Below are 21,275 nucleotides of genomic sequence, written 5' to 3' on the forward strand. Positions count from 1 at the left end.
GCGTTCGACTGACCACCTAACCGAAGCATCTGCTCCTGCACCCCAGAGCCCAAGAGACTTGGCCCTCTATGGGCTGTCGCACCTCTGAGTTTAGTTTATGAAATATAAAGTGAAAGAATTTAAATCTTTTGTAGAAGAATATAGAACGTGTCACTTAGGGGACACTTCACGATGAAAAACCCAAAAATTGACCAAATTATACTGTTTTCAATTTTTGTTTCAAAAAATAATAGTTATATCTAGCTACAATTTAAAAGAAGAAATTTTCAATTTCAGTCATTTTTTGCAAAGTTATAAGCATTTCAAGATTTGTAAACAAGGTTATGTAAACTGTCTGTTTTTATAGTTAAACAGTTTTTCTCAATGTTGTTTTTTACGATAATATTCAAACTTCGAAAAGTTCCTTGCGCATGAGTTTTGAATAAATCTTTTTCTTTTTCTTCAAATATATGATTGGTCTAATGTTCCGTAACCAATGTGATATAAATAAAAGCTGAATACTCACTGAATATTTTTTAAATTACTTTAAATTGTTATTTAAATTTCAATTTTTAAAAATTATATAAAGACTATCATATTTTGATTTTTTATTTGTTTAAAATTAAGAGCTAAGTTGTTCAAACATATCCAATTTTATTTATACTTATTCAAACTGACAAGTAATATATAAATGAGTTTCATACAGCTACGATAAAAACTCATGCGCAAGAAACATTTTGAAATATTTTAACATTTAGTAATTTAACTTGCGGATAAGTTATTAAAAAAATTATAACTTTTCAACAAATTAATATTTTTGCTTCAAATTTTGGGAATAACTTTCTAAATTCTTTATTCACAATCTATGAAATTTTCATTAAAATTGGTTGATATTTAAAAAAAATCATTTTGAACCTGAAGTGTCCCCTTAAAAGAATTGATACTTAACGGACTTGACTTATTTGAAATAAATTGGAAATAACAGTTGTTTAAGTAAAAAAGTGCCCCGCTTTAACAGCCAATAAGGATCGAGATATTCCACTACGCCACTTACAGTTATACCATTCAAATTCTAGTTTTTGCCATGCAGTTTTGTTTACTGCACGAAAACTCTATTTTATTCAAATAATTTTTATATTTTTACTGGCTCTTATTTTTCAGCAATTATCTTTTGGCTTTAAAAATCGTATAAATAAAATTGCAATTCGACTTTATTGTCAAATTGATAGCAAACCTGATTATTAAACTTTGTTATATATAATAAGTTCCCAAGCATTTTTATACGAGTGAGACACTATAGATTTTAACGTTTCAACAGTTAAGCATTGTTTTAATAAATAGGAATTTTTAGATAAAAACAAAATTTAAAGATTTTTCGTTTTACTGAGACACTAGAGCTACGGTTGCGCAGGGGCAGAGCCCTCACACCGACAATAATGCTGGTATAAGAGTGATTCTCACGAAACATGACAAGTCGGATCAAAAAATGTCTTTAAATTTAAAGTCTTCAAAATAATATAAAATGTTTTTTGTATACTTCTTTAGCTACACTTATTAATATCTTATAGATAGCAGTGTAGTTTATTGATATTTGCTCGAGAAAAAGAATAAAATAGAAATTCACCGAATCTTGAATGCCAGGAAAATGACATATTACCTTAGAAGTTTAAAAAACAGTCATTTTAAGTTAATAGTAAGTAACTCAACTTAAGCCTTTATGTTAGATGAACCATAAATTGCTTAAATTAATTATTTTTATCCACTGTATAAAGAAACAAAAAAATTTTTTTTGCTGATATGTACGGAATAAAATTGTGTATAATAATCAATCATTAAATAAATAAATAACTTTGATTACATCCAAGCACATTACAATCATACATAAACTTGGTATTAGGTTAATTTTTACTTTCCCTCTTTACAATATTAGCAGTTAAAAAGAATTTCTGATAACACTTCAATGTCCTGACATTCATAAGCCAGGAAAATGACAGTCAGAATAATGACAAATTTGCCATTTTATAGCATGTAACTTTACTTTAATTTAATATTTTGGCCGAAAACGTTTATATTCTGCAGAAAACAGCAGTATTACTTAAAATAATTCAGATAAATCTATGTAGTTTTTGCTATTAATGATTTCAAGAAGCCAGGAAAATGACAGCATAAAAATCTACTCCTCTTGAAAAAATTTTTGAAATAGATTTTGAGCCAGAAAATTGGTTCTTTATTCATGCAACAAGACATGTTCAGATAGGAGGGTATCTAATCAATCTATTAACATAAGATATTGATTTCTGGCACTATCTATTTTTGCTATAAATCACTAAATAAAAGTAGCCAGGAAAATGACAGATTTTCATGGGACAAACAAATTATTGACAGGAAAAATTATTTTAAGCGAAGTTTTAGTAAACAATACCCTCTGCGTATATTCTAGAAATGCTTACATAGGATAAGACAAAAAAATTAGATTTTGAAAAATGTATGGGAAGTTTTGAAGTTAGTTATTATTGGAAATATTGTTTGAGACATGCCAGAAAAATGACATTTTGATATTAAATTAAATTTTTTAAGTATACAAAGCAGTCAATGCTAGTGCAAAGTCATTTTAAAATGCTAACAGCAATGCCATTTATTAATTCTTTTTCAAAAAAAGTTCTTTTAGTTTTACAGTATTAGATCTTGGAGCAAGGGACAGTGAATTGTCATGCTTCGTGAGAATCACCCATACATATTTTATACAGTTTTTTTGTTGTCAGATTACATACACAGAGTATTTTTTGTCTTTAATATTACATGTAATATTACAGAGTATTTTTTGTCAAAATAACATCATTTATTTGCGTAAAAGGTAGGCATCTGATTTAAAACAGCGATATTTTACTGTAAAATGGCTTTATATTGGCACACCAGCTGACACTTTTTCCCGTAAATTTAACAGAATTTTTTTACAGTGTACCTGTAACATTAATTCACTATACTTCCTTTGTAATCTCTGCTCTTTGTGCATTTTAAATGTTGAAAACTTTTCCGAATTCAGTTTCATATTTTTTACTAAAGTGAATGAGAACTATAATTTATAAAACCAGAATGTTCAGTATACCGTTACCATATGAACAGAAAAACTAAAAAATAATTAGCTCAAATACCGTATTTTTTTTTACTGAAATGTTTTTTTTCACTATACAATACAAAATTTATTATCCATAATTATTTTTTCGTATTCCTTTACCTCATCACGCAAAATGCAATATGATAAACATTTTTAAGATGGTAACTAACTTTATTAACGATTTATATTGATTGAAAATTTAGTAATAATTGAATTAAAAATTAAGTTTAAATTAAAGTTATAATAACTATTTTTTCAAGATTTCTGTAAAAGTCTGTCCAGTCAACGTGTACACTTAAAATAATGAATACTGATTAAAGTGAATAACTTTAATCAGGAATTAACTTTCCGCACTCTTGCAAAAAAATTTATTTGGCAAAAAACCATTTATCGAAGTTTCTAAGCAATCAAATTCTAAATAAGACTGAACAAAAAAGCAAAAATTGAAGATGGAGTTGTTATGGAAACCGAGCAAAATAATTAAGTTTCATTTTTATCCAAAATAGAAAAGTTTTATTCTGTGGATATAAATATAAGGGGACATAAAACAACTCCCTGTATATAAACATTTAAGTAATTAAGACCATTTTTTAATTCATTCAATTGATAAAAACTATGTTTTGAAGTTATAACTCATAAATTAGAAATACAAATTTAAATGCATCATTCTATTTATCTTTTTACAAAAAAGTATTTAAATATTTTATGAGTGCTATACACATATTTTTTGGTTGGAACAAGTGCATTTCTTTTTAAATCAATAAATATTTGAAGGATTGTTGATAAAAGCGCAGTAATCACACAATAAAGATGTTTTTATATTCTTTAAACTAACGTTCCTATTCATCATAATATTTAATTAAAAGAATCTAAATATTTAGCAACAAAGTAAATAAATGGAGTCTGATAAAAAAATAAGGTCTGGGACTTATAGAATAAAAGGAGAAATAAACATCGTCTATCAAAGGCATCAAAAGAATGCCGCGAATAAAAGAATTCCACATGGAATAGCAATGGAATGAAATAAAAGATAGCTAAGAGTTAAACAGAATGTTAAGAGTTAGCATGAAAAGATACTTAAAAATAAATATATTACTATAAATTATGAATGTTGTAGTTTGTTAAATGTTGCAATGTAAATTCAATTAAACGTAAAATATCGTATTAAATTGTGCAATTATAGAAAATACAATTATTTTGTAATTTCTTTTAAAATGAATAAATCTTTTTTTAATAATACAAAACAAGGTAAATATATTTATGAATAATAAATGCATTTTTCATGATATAGAAAGAAGCATTCGCAATAAAATATTCAAGTGAATGTAAAATTAAACATCGAGTATTGGTTAGATAAAATATAATTAATTGAATTAATTTCTAAATAGCGCGAAATCTGAAACGAAGTGTCTGTAAATGTATTGTCAAAACAATTTACGCACAATTTGATTTTTATTTTGAAATTTTTAACTTATAAAAAAAAATTAGAATGCTTTGTTTGTATGTGATGTATGTATGTCATGCCAAATTCGCGATCGCAACGAACTGTAGGGGGCGTTGTTATATGAGACGAATACCTGCGATTTCTACATGAACAGTCATTCAGTTACTCTGGAGACGTCTTTAATGTAGTGCGTAGCATTGTAACGTTCCCTCTTTATTGTGGCTTATTAAATTAAAAAAAGAAAAATTTTTAATATTCTTTCTTATGCAAAACGAACACAAAATGGTTTCACTTTTTATTTAGAGAAGGAGCATCCAAAACACATTGGAAAAATATTTGTAAATTAACAGAAAAAAATATGTATATTCTTATAAGAGTTAAAACCTAATGCCCGAGAAATAGTATTACTAAATTTAATGATATAACATGAAAGGCCCATTTAAACTTTACATTCTATAGTTTTAAGAATCATATTACTTCAAACATTAAAATAAGCAAAATGTATACATAAGCCTCATAATTTTATATAATTTAATTTTGTAAAAAAGGTTTTTTTATAACAATTTTTATCAAAAAATTTAAGTTTCAATAAAAATCATTATTTAGAAATTAAAAAATTTAAAGTAAAGAATACTTACGAAACAAAAACAATTCGTAAAATTCCTCACGTTAAAAAAAAATACTTTCATGTTTTTTTTTTATTTTTATTCATAATCGGACGTGGAAAGCCATTCTTTAGAAAATTATCATTAAATAATCCTGGATATCATCTTTTGGAATTCTTGTTACCTCGTTGTTTGTTTATTTTTGACGCCATTTTTTAGTGCTACGAAAATCCGTGTTTGGGATTTGACGAAAATAGAACAAGATGCAATTTTTTTTTCAGGAGCGAAATATTTTACCAAAAAAAAAAAACGAAATGTACCAATTCCCATGACATGAAACTTTATCTTGGTAAACGTACGTTTCGGAAATGTTATTTCATTTGGAATCTTATTTATTAGAATTCATGTGGCGATGAAAATGGAGATTGTTTTGAATCTATGTTAAAATCGATATCGGCCCATTTTCCACCGAAATCCAATTGGCTACTTTGATTTTAAATAAAGTGCTTTGAATTCTAAAAGTGTTTTGATTTTAAATAAGGTGTTTTATTTTATTATTTGTCGCAAAAATTTTAAGTGTAGATTGGCGGCACTTAAAAACCACCAAATCTATAGCTTCGGTGGCGTTAATACATAAGCACCGAATTTTTATTCCATACTTTTCTAATTCATATTACTTCAAACATTAGAATATGCAAGAAGTATACATAAACACATAATGTTATACCATTTAATTTCTCAAAAAGAGTATTTTGACAACAATTTTTATCAAAATATTATAAACTAAGAAACGTAAAATAAAGAATTCTTAGGATAAAAAAAACAATTTTAAAAATTCCTCATATTGAAATGAAAAAAATATTCATATTGTTTCTTTTTTTATTCTTATAGTTCTTAAACAGACGAAAAAAACCATTCTGTAGGGATCTATCATCAAATAAGGAAAAAAAATTCCTTACATGCAAATTTTTTTATTATAAAAATCATAACACTCACCTGCTTTATAAACCCGGAGAATACGAAATGAAATGTTTTCGTTTGAAAATTTTATTTTCAAATAATGCATACATAGATTATTCCTTTATTACTTTTAGATTACATACCACATAGCAAAATTTTATAATTGTATGATCTCGATATGAATTTCAATACGTAACTTGAAAGCAGAATAGATGAATTCTAGTTGAAATTATTCTTTCAAAACTAAAGAATACTTACCAAGAAAACGATAAAAATTACCTAATAATCAGCACAAATGATACTATTTCAAGTAATTCGGATGATTCTTTATCGTTGTTTGCCGAATTATATACAGTAGTGGCCAAAAGTGTGGACACTTTTTGAAAGTTTCATGTTTTTCAAATTTGCGTGATTGTAGAATATATTCATTTTCACTTAAATACAAAAGTTTATATATCAAATTGAAGGTAATTTAATGTGCAATTTAATAACAAAAACAGAATTAAAATATCTGTATTACAAAAAAAGTTATGCCTATTTTAGTAGAACAAACAAACATAAATCGTTTTGAATAAAGACGTGTTTTGTAATAAAAGCGTACTAGCCAATCACAAACACTGTTCTTAGGACCAATCAAATGTCTGTAACTATAGTTTAGGTTATTTGGATGGCAAAAGAGTTATTGTTGTGGAAATATTTTGCGGAATGATGCATACTAGTACAATTAAATAGAGTATTGCTGTTTTTTAATTTTAAAGTCCTTTCTTTTAATTAAACTAATTTTAAACAATGTCATCAACAAGAAGAACTAATTGGACATCTACAAAAAGAAGCCGAATTGTCATATTGAGAGAAAATGGCCTCTCTTATGCTGAAATTGCAAGACAAGTTAGTGGTTCAGTGACTTGTTCTGGTGTACGAAAGTTCTGTTTACGTTATGAAAAAACGAAATCAGTGGAAAATAAAGCCAAATCAGGCCGAAAAAAATGCACAAGTGCTACTGCCGATAGAAAAATTAAACGGCTATGCCTTCAAGATAGAAAAATTTCATCAGATGCCATTAGATGTGAAATGAATGCAGCGGGTATTGCAGTAAGTTCAAGAACAATAAGAAGAAGGTTATCAGGATTTGGACTACAAGCTAGAATTCCAAGGAAAAAACCATATTTAAATCAAAAGCAACGCGAAAAACGAGTTAAGTGGGCAAAAGAACACATTAAATGGTCAGAAAATCAATGGAAGCAAGTAATCTGGAGCGATGAGAGTAAAATATCGCTCTTTGGTAGTGATGGTAGAAAATACGTGAGACGTAGAGTAGGTGAAGCACTTCATCCTGATTGCATTGAAGCAACTACAAAAAACCCAACAAATGTCATGATTTGGGCATGTATGTCTGCAGATGGTGTGGGCCGAATTCAAGTGATTGATGGCATCCTGAATGCCAAAAAATACATCGAAACTGTCCTGAAACCAAAATTGATACCTTCCATCAGGGATCTCTTCCCCAACAACGCACCATTTATTTTTCAGCAGGATTCAGCTCCATGCCACACAGCAAAAGTATGCAAAGCATGGTTTCAAAATAAAGGCATAGATATATTACCATGGCCAGGAAACAGCCCTGATCTCAATCCAATTGAAAATTTGTGGCGACGTTTGAAAATTCTTGTACGAAAAAAACGTCCATCCAATAAAAGACAACTTATTGAAGCTATAATTGATTCTTGGCACCATGTGATTACGAAAGATGAACTCCAAACACTCGTTCACTCGATGAAAAGACGCTGTGAAGCTGTCTTAAAAAATAAGGGTTATCCTACTAAGTATTGATTGTGTAAGTATCACTTTAAAAAAATGCAAATCTAAGATAGATCTTACTATTAGTTGCATAACTTTTTTTGTAATACAGATATTGTAATACTGTATTTATTATTAAATTCTAGATTAAATTACCTTCAATTTGATATATAAACTTTTGTATTTAAGTGAAAATTAATATACTCTACAAGCACACAAAGTTGAAAAACATGAAACTTTCAAAAAGTGTCCACACTTTTGGCCACCACTGTAGATACAGAAATATATACTATTCTATAAAGAAGAAGAATATTCTATAACTATTACAGTTCTGAACGTTCTGAATTCTCATTTATTCATTGGAATGAAGAAAGCAATGTTGACTTCACTTTAATTTATAATGAACTGTAGACAGAAAAAATTTATTTTACCGTAATACACACATCTGTAACAGTATGCGATTCCGAAATCGGAAGTTATCAGTTGCAAGTTTATTGATAAAAGAAGCTAAAAATTATTGAGGAATTTTTCTTTAAATGTTTGGCGCGTTCTGTTTCTGAAAGACTTACCAATGTTCTGGAGAGTTTTTCCGAAATCTTCGGCCTTTTTCTTAGGGAAATTTTGCTTATTATTCGCTGCTTAGAAAATGGCGTCTGACTCTGCCAATGATTCAGATGGAACTAAATGAAAACTTCATAAATAAATGCCTAATATTTTCAGGCTGCTGCTAGCGGGCGTACTTAAGCGCTGCGATCGCGAATTGGAGACTTTTTGAACAAAGGTTCAATAATTTTTAAAATACATAAAAATAATTGTTATGACAATTGTTAAGACAATTGATAATACAAACAATAAAACAATTGATATAAAGCAATAAGACAATTGATCTAACATCAGATAATTCTTCTTGATATTATGGAATATATAATTTGAAATTTAAGATTCACTTCAAGCTTAAGGCACTACAGTACCAGGCCAAATTATTCGAAGCACTATAAGATTCTATGTAAAATCTTAATTTTCAGGGGATGCTACACAGCATCCTATTATTTTTACTCGGCTGAAACCGGTTTAAACTTGTTTATGTTTGTGTATCAGTTGGTCAACCTTGTAGTGCAATACGTTGAAAATAAATAAAAAGAGGAAGTATATAAAAAATCCCCTGAATAAAAGCCTATTACATGTAGGTTTAAATATAAAAATATTGCATACAAACTCGTGCAAAACGTGTAATCAATAAAACACTAGAGTGCATCGAATTATTTGGTCTAATTATTATAATATACTAATATAATGCCTGATATAATAAATATTCTATATTTATACAATATATCGTCTAATTTGAGAAATTGATGCACATACGCAAACAAGTGCAAACCGGTTTGAGTCACGAAAGAACAATAAAGTTGTATAGTATCACCTGATAATTAAGATTTTACATAGAATCTTATAGTGCGTCTAATAATTTGGCTTGGGACTGTAAGTTTAAGACTTATTTATTATTTTTTTATATTTCTTGGTGGTAAATAAGATTAAAGNGCAAACAAGTACAAACCGGTTTGAGTCGCGAAAGAAAAATAAAGTTGTATAGTACCACCTGATAATTAAGATTTTACATAGAATCTTATAGTGCGTCTAATATTTTGGCTTGGGACTGTAAGTTTAAGACTTATTTATTATTTTTTTATATTTCTTGGTGGTAAATAAGATTAAAGACAAGATTAATTAAGACAAAAATATATATTGATGTTAACGCAAACAAAAATTTAAAAAAAAATTCCAATATGATTTTAAATATGACAATGGAAATTAGTGTCAGAGACTCGGAACAACGGAGTAAATTTTAAAGTTTTTTTCGTCTTAATCTAATTTAGCTTCAGGGAGTTATTAGATATCACTTCGTTGAATAACAGTTATGTTTGTTATTTGGCTTGGAAAAGAAGATTAAGAACTTTGGGATTCTGATTATAAAATATAAAATGTTTTCTCATCATGCCTATAAACAGTAAAGAGGATTATGTTGAAGAAAGAAGAGAAACTTTGTTTGCTCTTACAAATATTGAAGCATGATGAACAAGAATATCAGGCTAACTTTCAGCAGATACGTGTCAAGTTCACCGATCTTATCACAAAAATTACTTTAGAAACATGGTTACTCGATATTAGGGCACAACTGGAGCATAAAATCATTTTCTTTTTTAGTTTAGGTAGCAGAAAATGTGCGTGTTTATATAAGGAAAATGTTGACTGATTTGAGATGTACCTCAATAACATATTTTTGATATTGCTTGATTTAATGGTTAAGAAAATTAGTTCAATTAGAAGATTGAAGAATAAATAGTGCAAATAATAATTAATTAAATAGAAAAAGAAGCTAGCTAGTAATATAATACCAACAGTAAAAATATTGAAGGTTTCCATAAAGATTTAAAACATAAAACTCACTTCTTTTAAAAATTGAAAATGTTTCAGTGAGGAAGTACTTCAAATCAGATATTGTCATAATGCTTGTCAATTAAAATTACGTTTTAGTGATCTTGAGCAATCGAATCTGTAGATTTTATTCAACTACACTGGTGGACAAAATTAAGAGATGGAAAGCATTTTCGCACATTCATTCGCACATGCAAGATACCCGCACACCACTCCATGTATTTGACAATGGTTCCGTGAATGCTCAGAGGTACAGGCAGGAAGTACTAGAGCGCTATGTGCGTCTTTTCAGAGGCGCTGTTGGCCCTGAGTTCATTTTTATGGACGACAATACGGCACCACATAGGGCTCTCATGGTTGATGAGTATCTGGAAAGCGAGGATATTCAACGAATGGATTGACCAGCCAAATCCCTTGACCTGAATCCTATTGAACATGCTTGGGATGCTCTTGGGACAGATATTGCGATGCGCCAACCTCCCCCCAAGAACCATTCTGGAGTTAAAAATTACTCCGGTGGAAGAATGGGAGGGTCTTCCACAAGACCTCCTTAACTCCCTTATTAACAGCATGCATACTCGTTGTGCATGCTGTCTGTCTGTCAGAGGTAACCATACACCATACTAGAGGCAACACACACTGTACAAGCCTCACTTTTATTGTCATCTTTTATCCTTAAGTTCAGACTACATTGGATTTATTGGCAATAGGTCTTGCTAGTGAATGGCACTTTCATTTTTGTTTTGCATACTTTATTATCATGGAATAAGCTATATCCATACCAAATCTCATTCATTTATATTCATTATTTTTTGAGAAATTTTGTAAAATGTTTTCTCTCTCTTAATTTTGTCCACCAGTGCATTTATATTTTTTCTTATCATTACAAATTAAAAACTTTTACTTTATGAATTTTCTAATCTTACAATGCAATAATTTTTTGAACTGTATTCATTTAAACATTTTTAGACTTATTCTTAGCTCCTGTTTTTCATTTGTTTCTGTATTGTATTAAATTATGGCATGAAAAAACTTAACTTTGCTATTATCAGAAAACGTAGAAGTAAAAAATATGCCATCTTTGCTCCTGTGTAAATACGGAAGTAAGACATAACGAAGCTTTTTTTTAATCCGATTTTAGTTTTGAGTCACATATGGGAATCACTAAGCGTACAAACTTCACCGAATCTTAAAAGCACAATGAAAGAAAGGAAGAGTGTATTTTTGTATTTTTTGATATTTGCAAGATATTTTCCTTTTTTTCCCATTTAATTTGCCTCACTGCGCTACTTCTTAAAAAAAACTTAACTAATGTATTGATATCTTAGCAACATTTACCCAATTTACCTGTTTTTGGGACTCTGCAATTCTTTTAATTTTAATATTTTATAACTCCATCTTTATAAAAGTTTCGAAAAAATCCAAACTGCAATGAATTTTTAAAGATAAATAATAACATAAAACAATTTCTTGCACAGAAATCTTTGTAAATGCAATAAAAAATTACGCTTAAGTCAATAATAGTATTATTTTTGACCAACTTTCCATTACTAGCTGTTACGTATTTCCCTTTAAGATCTTGCCAAGTCAATCTGCTTGCTCCACTATTTGGAGGTGCTAAACACGTAATAAAAAAATTATCACCCGTGAGAAAAACATGAAAGTGGCCAGTTGGTTCTAATTTTAAGCTTTTGTGGTTGTCTCTATGAGAAAGGAAGATAATTATAATTTATGATGACTTTATTACTTGAGCTTGAGTCATGTTAATTTACAATGAAAAAATACTGAAGCAAAATATATTTCTAAAAACCTACTTTATTTCTGGAGTAAAAAAAAAAACAAAAAAAATGTATTAACAAGGCATAGATAAAAAATAATTTTCTTTGTTTTTTATAACCGTCGTTGAAAAGCCGATCCAATGTTTGGATTTTACGACTGCTAATGTTCAACTCTGTAGCCTTGTAGTTTTGAACCTAATCCAGAGAATGAAAGAACTCCTTCATCTAGTATAGGGAGAAATTTGCCTTTCTGGGATGACTTTTCGATGGAACTAACCCGCATTTGCGTTACATGGAGAGGAAGACCACTAGCACCTCCTACGGTTAACTTGACGACAACGGGACTCTAATCCATGATCCGTCTACCACTGAGGATATTTTACGTCAGCACTGTGATCGGTGCAAGCTGGATCTGGATTCGTATTGATCAGTCATCGCCGTGATTCGAACCCGGTTCACCTCCTAGGAAGGTGAACGCTCTATCCACTGAGTCATCACTGCTCAGATTGATTTTACCTGAAAAGAAAGCTTTGGGGAGTTTAAGAGAAAAATCTTGCTCTGCATATTCGGCGAACATGTCGAATATGAATATATATATATATATGTATGCATCTTCTCTACATTTTTACTTAAACCAGTGAAGTTTAATATTATCAATTTAACGACTTGTTAAATTAACTCGTTTTAGGCAAAAATTACCCACACGTGTGTGCATGAGTAAAACTTCACTTCTTTTGTTCAGTTCAATTGTTTGTTTTTGTATATCAGTAAGTATTTCGAACGAAATCATCTAATTCGGTTGCCTGCGTATTTCAACCAGTAGTGAAAAAGAAAGCGTCACAACTTTTTATCATCTATTAGTAAAAGTGTATTTAATTCATTACCTCAAGTAGTTGAAATTGTCTGCGTTTGATTAAGTAATCGGTAAATTAAATATCGCTATGTTTTTAACTGGCCATTTCCATCATTTGTGTAAATAAAATCGACGGATGCTCAGTGCCAAGCACTATATCCTGTGGAATATTACATACTTATATATATATATATATAGATAGATAGATATAGATGGATAGATAGATCTCTCTAGAGTTTGAAAAGGCCTTTTACATACTAGAAGAAGATCCAAATGGCACTTCCCCATGATAAAATACACACTTCGTTGTTTTCATTTCAAATTTTAAGTATTTAATGGAGAGTTCAGAAACTTGTTATCACTATCTACAAGCATCATTTAATGAAAATGTGAGCATGTTCAAAATAATGCAATCCCGAGGTCACGAATTTGTCACTGAGCTAAGTGTTAAATATGTCGCTACAATGAAGGGGAGCATGAATGACGTTTTATTTGTTATTCCTGTTCTTTAATCTGATCACATAGCTTCTTAATTTAAGACAAATTCCCCTTGTTCCTTTATTTTTTAATTTTTGAAAATTCATCTTTGAAAAAAATACACACTAGTAATTTTTTGCATTTTAGCATTTTTCACAGGAAAATGAGTATATTTAATTACCTCTAAGTACAAATTTATATAACTGCTCAAAAAATATTTTGACTGAAATTCCATAGCCAGACAGATTATTTATAAAAGACCCATATTTTTTATTTTTCATGCACTGGAAAAAATTTAATGAACCTAATTTTTTACGGCAAATACATTTCTTTGAACTTATTAGTTTCCCCCATTATAAAATACAATTTAGAAACTTTCACAAAACTTTACCATTTCTCTGATGGAATGGCAAGTTAGCCATGGCTATGGCGATTACGAGCATATACCTTGATGCTATCTGAATCGAAATAATTGATAATTGCGTAGGCAATTACGACGGATTGGAGAGCAACAACAAGAAAGAGGTGGATTTCTCCTGTGAAAAAATAAATAAAATGAAAAAAATTGCACATGGTCTAGCTAATCAGACCCGTTCTAGACTAAAATAAAGATCTGTAATGGAGTAAACTCCGCTTGCTATATCTACCTAATATACATTCAAATATCTATATCGGTCATTTGGACCTCAATGTCTCTCTAGATAGAATATAATTTTATATGCTTACTATATATATATATATGAAGAGAAAGAGAGGCATGAAACATTGTAAAATTCAATAATTCAATTAAAATTATTAAAAGATTTTTAAAAAAAATATTTTTTCTTCTTTCTTTTAAAATACTTGGAAATAATTTTATTTTGTGCTGTTTTCTTTGTGATATTATCTTATAAAAGTTCTTTGCCTTTGCAGCTCATGCGCAGATAGGCTTATGCGAATACTGAAGCTTATTAATTTTGATATTTATCGACTTGAGCAATTTAATTTATTGTTCATAATTTTGTAAAATGAATTTGGGTACAAACAAATAAAAAAGATCCATTATCTCAAGTGAAAAAGTTTCACCTAAATAAGACAATTTATTTTTGTGAAGTAAATTCTGCTACTTTATATTTCTAATGAGAAAATACGACATTTTAATGATATAGCTCTTTTTCTTTACAACTATTTTCCATATAATTTAGTTAGCAAATTAATAATGCCTTTTTTATCAATAATGCAATTATTTCTCGAGAAATTTCAATTTTTTTTTAAAATTCAAATATATTTCTTGACATTAAACTTTCTTATTGCTAATTAATTATAATAGTTAAAAGCGATGACTATATTGTTGATGCATCAAATAGTTTCTCTAGCTGCTAAAAAGAAGCAATAGTTTAATAAAAATTAGTAAAAGAAAGATAAAAATTTAAAGCAGCGTTCATTATTTTTAATAAAGTTGCGATTACTTTTATTAGATATTCAAATTTTATTAAATAAAATCGCTATTTTACGTGAATATCATTTATTTTGCATCCCAAGAGAGTTCAAAATTATTTCTAAGGACATTTTACAGTTAAACAACTATGCATTTTAATTAAAGTGTTATCTATTTAAATGACTAATTTTTAATGAAAAATATAAAATAGTTTACAGATATCCGAATTGTGCAATAAATGATAATTTGCGCAAATGCTGTTGAAAAATGCTTCATTTATTCAAATAAACTACATTGTTAGAAAAAAGTATGATCTAAATTACCAGAATATGTAAAATTTAACACTCTATGGAATCACTAAAAAGATGATAGATAATTTCTTCCGAAACGCTTTGGTAATGATTTGGTTAAAATTAACAATTAAATATGGCATCATAATGTGCAATTTTAATTGTTTTATCATGATACCTATGAGCATAACATAAAAATCATTTATTCGGTGCAATTTACTTTACAGTTTTGTAATTTTTACTAAATTGTGTGGTAAGACAATAAGAACTATATTTTTGAAAACTAGAATTTCCCGAAAATGTTTACCATATGATCGACAAAAGTATCAAATAAATGTTATATATACCGCATATTTTGGTTTTTTTAAACCAGAAATATGGTTTTTCTGCCACCTAGAGTACCGTAATTTCACCAGAGGTTTTCTCTCCTTAAATTTGGAATCATGCATAATTCAAGTCCACAAAAAAATTTTCAAGTGTATTTGTTTATTCTGATAAAAATTTTTATGCTAGTTTTAATTATAATAATAGTTTCATATTTTTTTTATATTACGTTGAATATAAATAATAGAATACTTATACGTATTAAAATATTTTGGCCGTTTTAAACCGCAATATCTTTAATATTTGCTAACATTCATATAGAGCGAAACTGAATCATGTTATCGAGTAAATTAAATCATCATAAACGTGATTACCATATGCTATGATTCAACTTGCATGGAATCATAGTTCAACTTAAAACACATTTAACACCTAAAAAGGGCATTTACACCAAACAAGTGCAGTATGATGTTTTAATGTACTGATTCAATGATTCATCAACAATAAACATATTTTTCTGAGAACCGATTTTTTATTTATGAATAGTTGAAGGTAATATATTTTGTAATCTATCCTATACATAGAGAAAAAAATCCTTTTACAATTACCATACTGTGTGGTAATGACATTTCTAGAAAAAAATAGAAATAATAAACCCAATTAAATAAAATAAATATTACGTTTTTTTGGTTTATAAAGTTTGATAAAAGAAAAATGTAAAGTATTTAAACCAATTACTTGATAATTTCTATTTATAAAGGTAGGTTCACAGTGACTGCCGACGTCAACGTCACGGCATATTTCGTCATCTGCGCATGCCCAGAACACTGATTTTCTAAAATACACTCTGAGAGAGCTTGCTCAGAGGACCTCTAACATTGGAATGATGATAACATTGAACGTTGAAACGTTGACGCTTGTACTCATTGTAAACCCACCCTAAGATCATTCCTTGTTTTTAATAGCTTACTTGACTTTGCATACAATTCATCGACGTTAGACATTTCTTTTTTACTGCAGTTATTTACTTTTATAGTTATTTTGTTTCAAAAAATTTAACAATAAAAATTTTTACTCAATATTTTTAATCCTAAATCTTTTAGTGAATCTTTTTAAGCGCACAAAATTCATAAGATTGCTTTTAAAATTTGATAAGCATGAGAATTAAATTAAAACACCACATCTGCATTTTCTACTTCCATGATTCTGTTTAACTTTACTTGCAAGGCCTTTTTCCTTTTTATGGGTTCGAAAATGTCGAAAGTAAACGTTTCAAGAGTTCGAAAAATAATAAATTCCATAAAGGCCTAGTTTACAATTCAGCAAGGCAAGAGCTTTTTTGCAAGACTGAATACATATTTTTTTCCTGAAAGATCTCATTTATTATTCCTACGTAGTACTAAAGGTAAAAATTCCTCAGCGTTTTTTCTAGAAGAGAGAACAAGTCCCATTCTTTTTTTGTCTTTTGCCAGATCGTTTTCTATGAATTGTCTTTTATTTTCAGAAAACACACCATCGATTAAACTTCCAGCGAACATTGACTATACCTCTCACGTTTCAACCAAAACAACGCTTGACTTGTTTTTATTTGTGGGTGGAAGGCAATAGTGGAACGAAAGTGTAATGAGTTTCAGCCTCTTGATTTCCTTCCTCATACATATTTCCTTCGTTGTATTGCCTTCTTTTTTACACTTCACTTGCGCTTTCTGCACCTCCTTGGAAATAAGTCAGCTTAGTTTACCATCTGATCTGCTACATTTTTATTTTCTTGTTTGAATTGTGTGTGTGTGTTTTTTTTCTTTTTTGGAACAAGAAGGTTTGTTTTTATTTTTGGAAGAATTGTGGTTTCGGAATTTGTAAAGTAGACAAAAATGGCAATTTTTGCATTTTTATACTCCTAGTGTTCCTTCTTTCGTTGTATACGTTTTGTGAAAAAAAGCCATCTCAGAAACTGCTATACAAGGATCTCATATATAGATAGACAAGGAATTTTTAACCTGTAAAAAAAAGATAAAAAATATTTTTGAAGCTGCAAATTTTACTTTATTTTGCAAAGAAGAAGGATAAAAAAAAGTTTAACATTTTTGAAAGAGTTTTAAAAGACTAAAGGCATTACATTTTGTAAACAATACAACGGTGGCTTAAGTATTTGTGCTATTGCAAATAATAAAAGAGTTAACTATTTTTCATTTTAACTTTATTTTTTTAAAAAAAATGCTTTCTTAGATCTAAAATACGAGCACCACAAATCTTATAATAATTAGAAAAAATGCTAAAATATTCTTGCGGATGTGAACATTACAAGATTTTATAAAGAAAAAGGAAGAAATGAATATTTTTTGCAAACTTTCTAATATGGATTTGAAGTGTAAAGATTGCAACAACAGTAAGTTTTATGTAAAACGTTAAAATATTTTTGCAGCATTAAACATTCCATCGTTTTATATAAAAATTTAAATTTTATATTTATTTGGCAAATTTTCTTAACTGGTTTTGAAGTGCAACGTCAACAAATTTAATGCAATTTTTATCCATGAATATTATATCAAAGGCAATAAATAAAAGAAAGTAACACTCTATATATTATATAAAAAGTTTCTTTCCTTGATTTATTGCCTAACATTAGTGCCTAAAATAAAAACCTATTAAATTATTTTTTAGGGATTTGTAAAAACTAACTAATTTTTAGAAACCATTCACAAAATATCAATATCCATTAAGAACAACTTAATTATGTAACCGCCACTGATCAGCCAACCCAATTTTTGGGTTAACTGCTTAGCTCCGTAACCTGTAATTTTGAACTCAATCCTGGAGAGAAGGCAATTCCTGGATCGAATATTGTAAGAAATTTGCTTCTGTGGAGGATTTTTCTTGATGGAACTAATCCGCATTAATGTTACATGGAGAGGAAAAGTACGAAATTCTCTCACGGTTACAGCGACAGCAAGACTCATGATTGGACTATCACAGAGGATATTTTGTTTTATCACTGAGGTTCGGTCTATCACTGAGGACGAACCCGGTTCAGCTGATTGGAAGGCGAAAGTTCTATCTCCTCAGTCACCACGGCTCAAAAAACAATTTTATCCCGAAATTTTTGAACTTTGGTAGAGTGAACACAAATTTCTAATTCTAATTCAAATTTTTAATTCAAAATTAAAATTTTGTAGTTTTCTTTATAATTTCATTAACAAAATGTTACATCAGTTGGTGGGTTTTTGGAGGTACGTTAACAACTTAAAACTTGCATTGCTTCCATTCCTATGTTAAACACACTAGTTGTAGTAATTCACAAAAATGATAGGGGTATGGTGGGGGAAAGTTTTGATAGAAACTAAATTAAAGAATTGTACAAATAAAAATCTATAATAGCACCTGTTATTCTCTTTTTTTCATATTCTGATTGTAATACACTGCTTGACAATGGTCAATTGCAGTCAATATTTTTTAAAACCTTAATGCATTCAGAACCCCTTAAAACTACCAGTTCATTACTTTCCAAAGAATGCTATGTATTATGTTATTTTTAAGCAAAAACACGCTTACTTTCGTTTTCACCTGAAACAGAGAGTCACGTGATTACTCATGAACCAACGTCACACGTGTCCATCTGCCGTCCATTAACAATCGCTGTGCTGCGAAAGCCAATACTTTCTTGCTTTCGTTTGAATTTTCGTAAGTAAATCAAACTATTTTAGATGGTCAATAACAATCTGTATAATAAATTGTGATCTAACATAGCTTATTGAAAATGTGAGTTTATTATAACGTATTTTTAAAATGTTAAATTTCAATGGTACCCGCTGAAACATTATTAATAGTTGGCGAAATTTTTTAGTTCTGAATATTTACGATTTTTTAGTTCAGTTAACCCCTTTTTGACGTACGAAGACGTCTGAGAGACGTCATTTGTTTCTTATGTTAAAACAATTATTGACGTATCTCAGACGTCTTCAACTCAACATTCCGTTGCGAGTTGTTGTTTACAGTACAATCAAAGATAATTTCTATATCCAAAAATGAATAATTCCTTACAATTTAGAGTTTTAAAATGACATGTCAAGGGATTAAAAAAGTGTCAGAATGATTTATATATGTCGCGTATTACTTATTTAAATGATGTGTTATAAATACAAAAGAGTTTGTTCTTTCCTTTTTTAACCATATTAATCCTAATTTTAACTTATATTTCAAATTCATTTCGAAGATTTAGTTTCATGCTAAAAGAAAGAAATCTTAAAGAAATTTTTTGATAGAATAGTTTAAGATTTAAAAATGCAGGAAAGCTTAAGTAATTGATATTCTCCATTTCTTTTTTTATTGAAGATTGAATTCAAAGAAGAGAGTTGCTTCTTCAGCATATCATAAGCCTCTTAAAAAACTAGTGATCCTAGCAAAACTTTGTAGCATAAACATTTTAATCCTAGCAGAAATATTTTAAAGTTGAATGTAAAAAAGCAGTATATTCCAGTAGATTTTATTAGCTTTATTTTAATTGCGTTAATCTATGTTACAATAGTGTTCAAAATCAAGCATACGCATTTATTTAGTATTACATTACAGTAAAAAGGAATTGAATTTTATAAATGCGTATTAGAAAAATAATGTTTTGCCATAGAAACGTAGCTATTTACTCAAAGAAAAAGAAAAATATAAACATAACTAACTATATTTTTTAACTATTTGATAAATAATAAAGAATGTGCATTAGAATTTCTTTTCCTTTTGTGTAAGCTTATTTTTTTTATTATTCTTTAGCTTTAGTGAAACTAAAACGTATCACTGAAATTATGTGGATATATTCAATAACATTAAGTGAAATTTTATACATACAGTTGTATTTCAGTGAACTAGATTCTTGGAAGTGTTGATTCCTTTTCGGCAATACCGAATGCTTATCCAAAGACTTTTTCAATCATTTTAATTCAAAATGTATGAGGCTTTTTTCATTGCAAGCACTGCGAAGTGTTTTAAAAAATAATGAGTGGAATTAACAATAATCATACTTTGTAAATCCTATATTGCAGAAACAGGAATTAAAATTTATAAATTTAAAAATAAAACTAATTTCGAATAGTAGCGAAATCCCTATTTTCTGAAAGAATAATAAATATAAGCGTTAATGTGTATTTAAATATTTAATACATGGTAAGAAAAACGAAGCCATTAACTGCATTTAGTAAAAATTTACTAAAGAAAAATTCTTCAACTCTACAGAACTCTTTTTGCTAATTTAAATATTTAATAACTGAATAAACAAAAATGTGTCTGAAAAAATTCAGTTTCAGAACAGAATTTCCAATACGTTACTATTGAAAATAAAATAAAACAATTAAGAGATTCTGAAATTGTCCATTGCTAAGGAGCAATTACATTTTTTGGAATAATTAAGAATAATTAATAATGGATGCTGATTGATGAAATTAAACTTAATACATATTCAGTGAAGACAATGTGCAGTTATTATTATGCAAAATAACTCAATCATCGATATATCAAAAAATAATAAAATAAAAAAATAATAAAATTAAAAAATATAAAAGATGCTCATTGGATGATTTCCAAACAGTCATGAAAAATGAGTCTTCTTGCCTGGCTGTAACACAAATGAGTACCTCAGTAAGATGTGTGATTACTTTGGACACTAATGCATAGTCCCTTTGCCATCAGGCTAACCGTGGGAAGTTTTCGTGGTTTTCCTCTCAACTCAAATGCGTGTTGGTTCCCTCAAAACATCTCCTGATGAAGGCAAATTTATCCCAATACTTGTTCCAGGAGATCCTGGAGGAGTTTTCTGGAT

General features: G+C 28.8%; 1 long non-coding RNA gene across 1 annotated transcript in view; it reads right to left on the reverse strand.

Moving 5' to 3' along the window:
* The window catches only part of LOC107439926 (uncharacterized), a 44,263-nt gene that overhangs the window by 16,241 nt on the left and 6,747 nt on the right, over window positions 1-21,275 (reverse strand). The window lies entirely within an intron of this gene.

The sequence above is a fragment of the Parasteatoda tepidariorum genome, chromosome 4, assembly GCF_043381705.1.
Source record: "Parasteatoda tepidariorum isolate YZ-2023 chromosome 4, CAS_Ptep_4.0, whole genome shotgun sequence".
In the NCBI taxonomy this organism is placed as follows: Eukaryota; Metazoa; Arthropoda; class Arachnida; order Araneae; family Theridiidae; genus Parasteatoda; species Parasteatoda tepidariorum.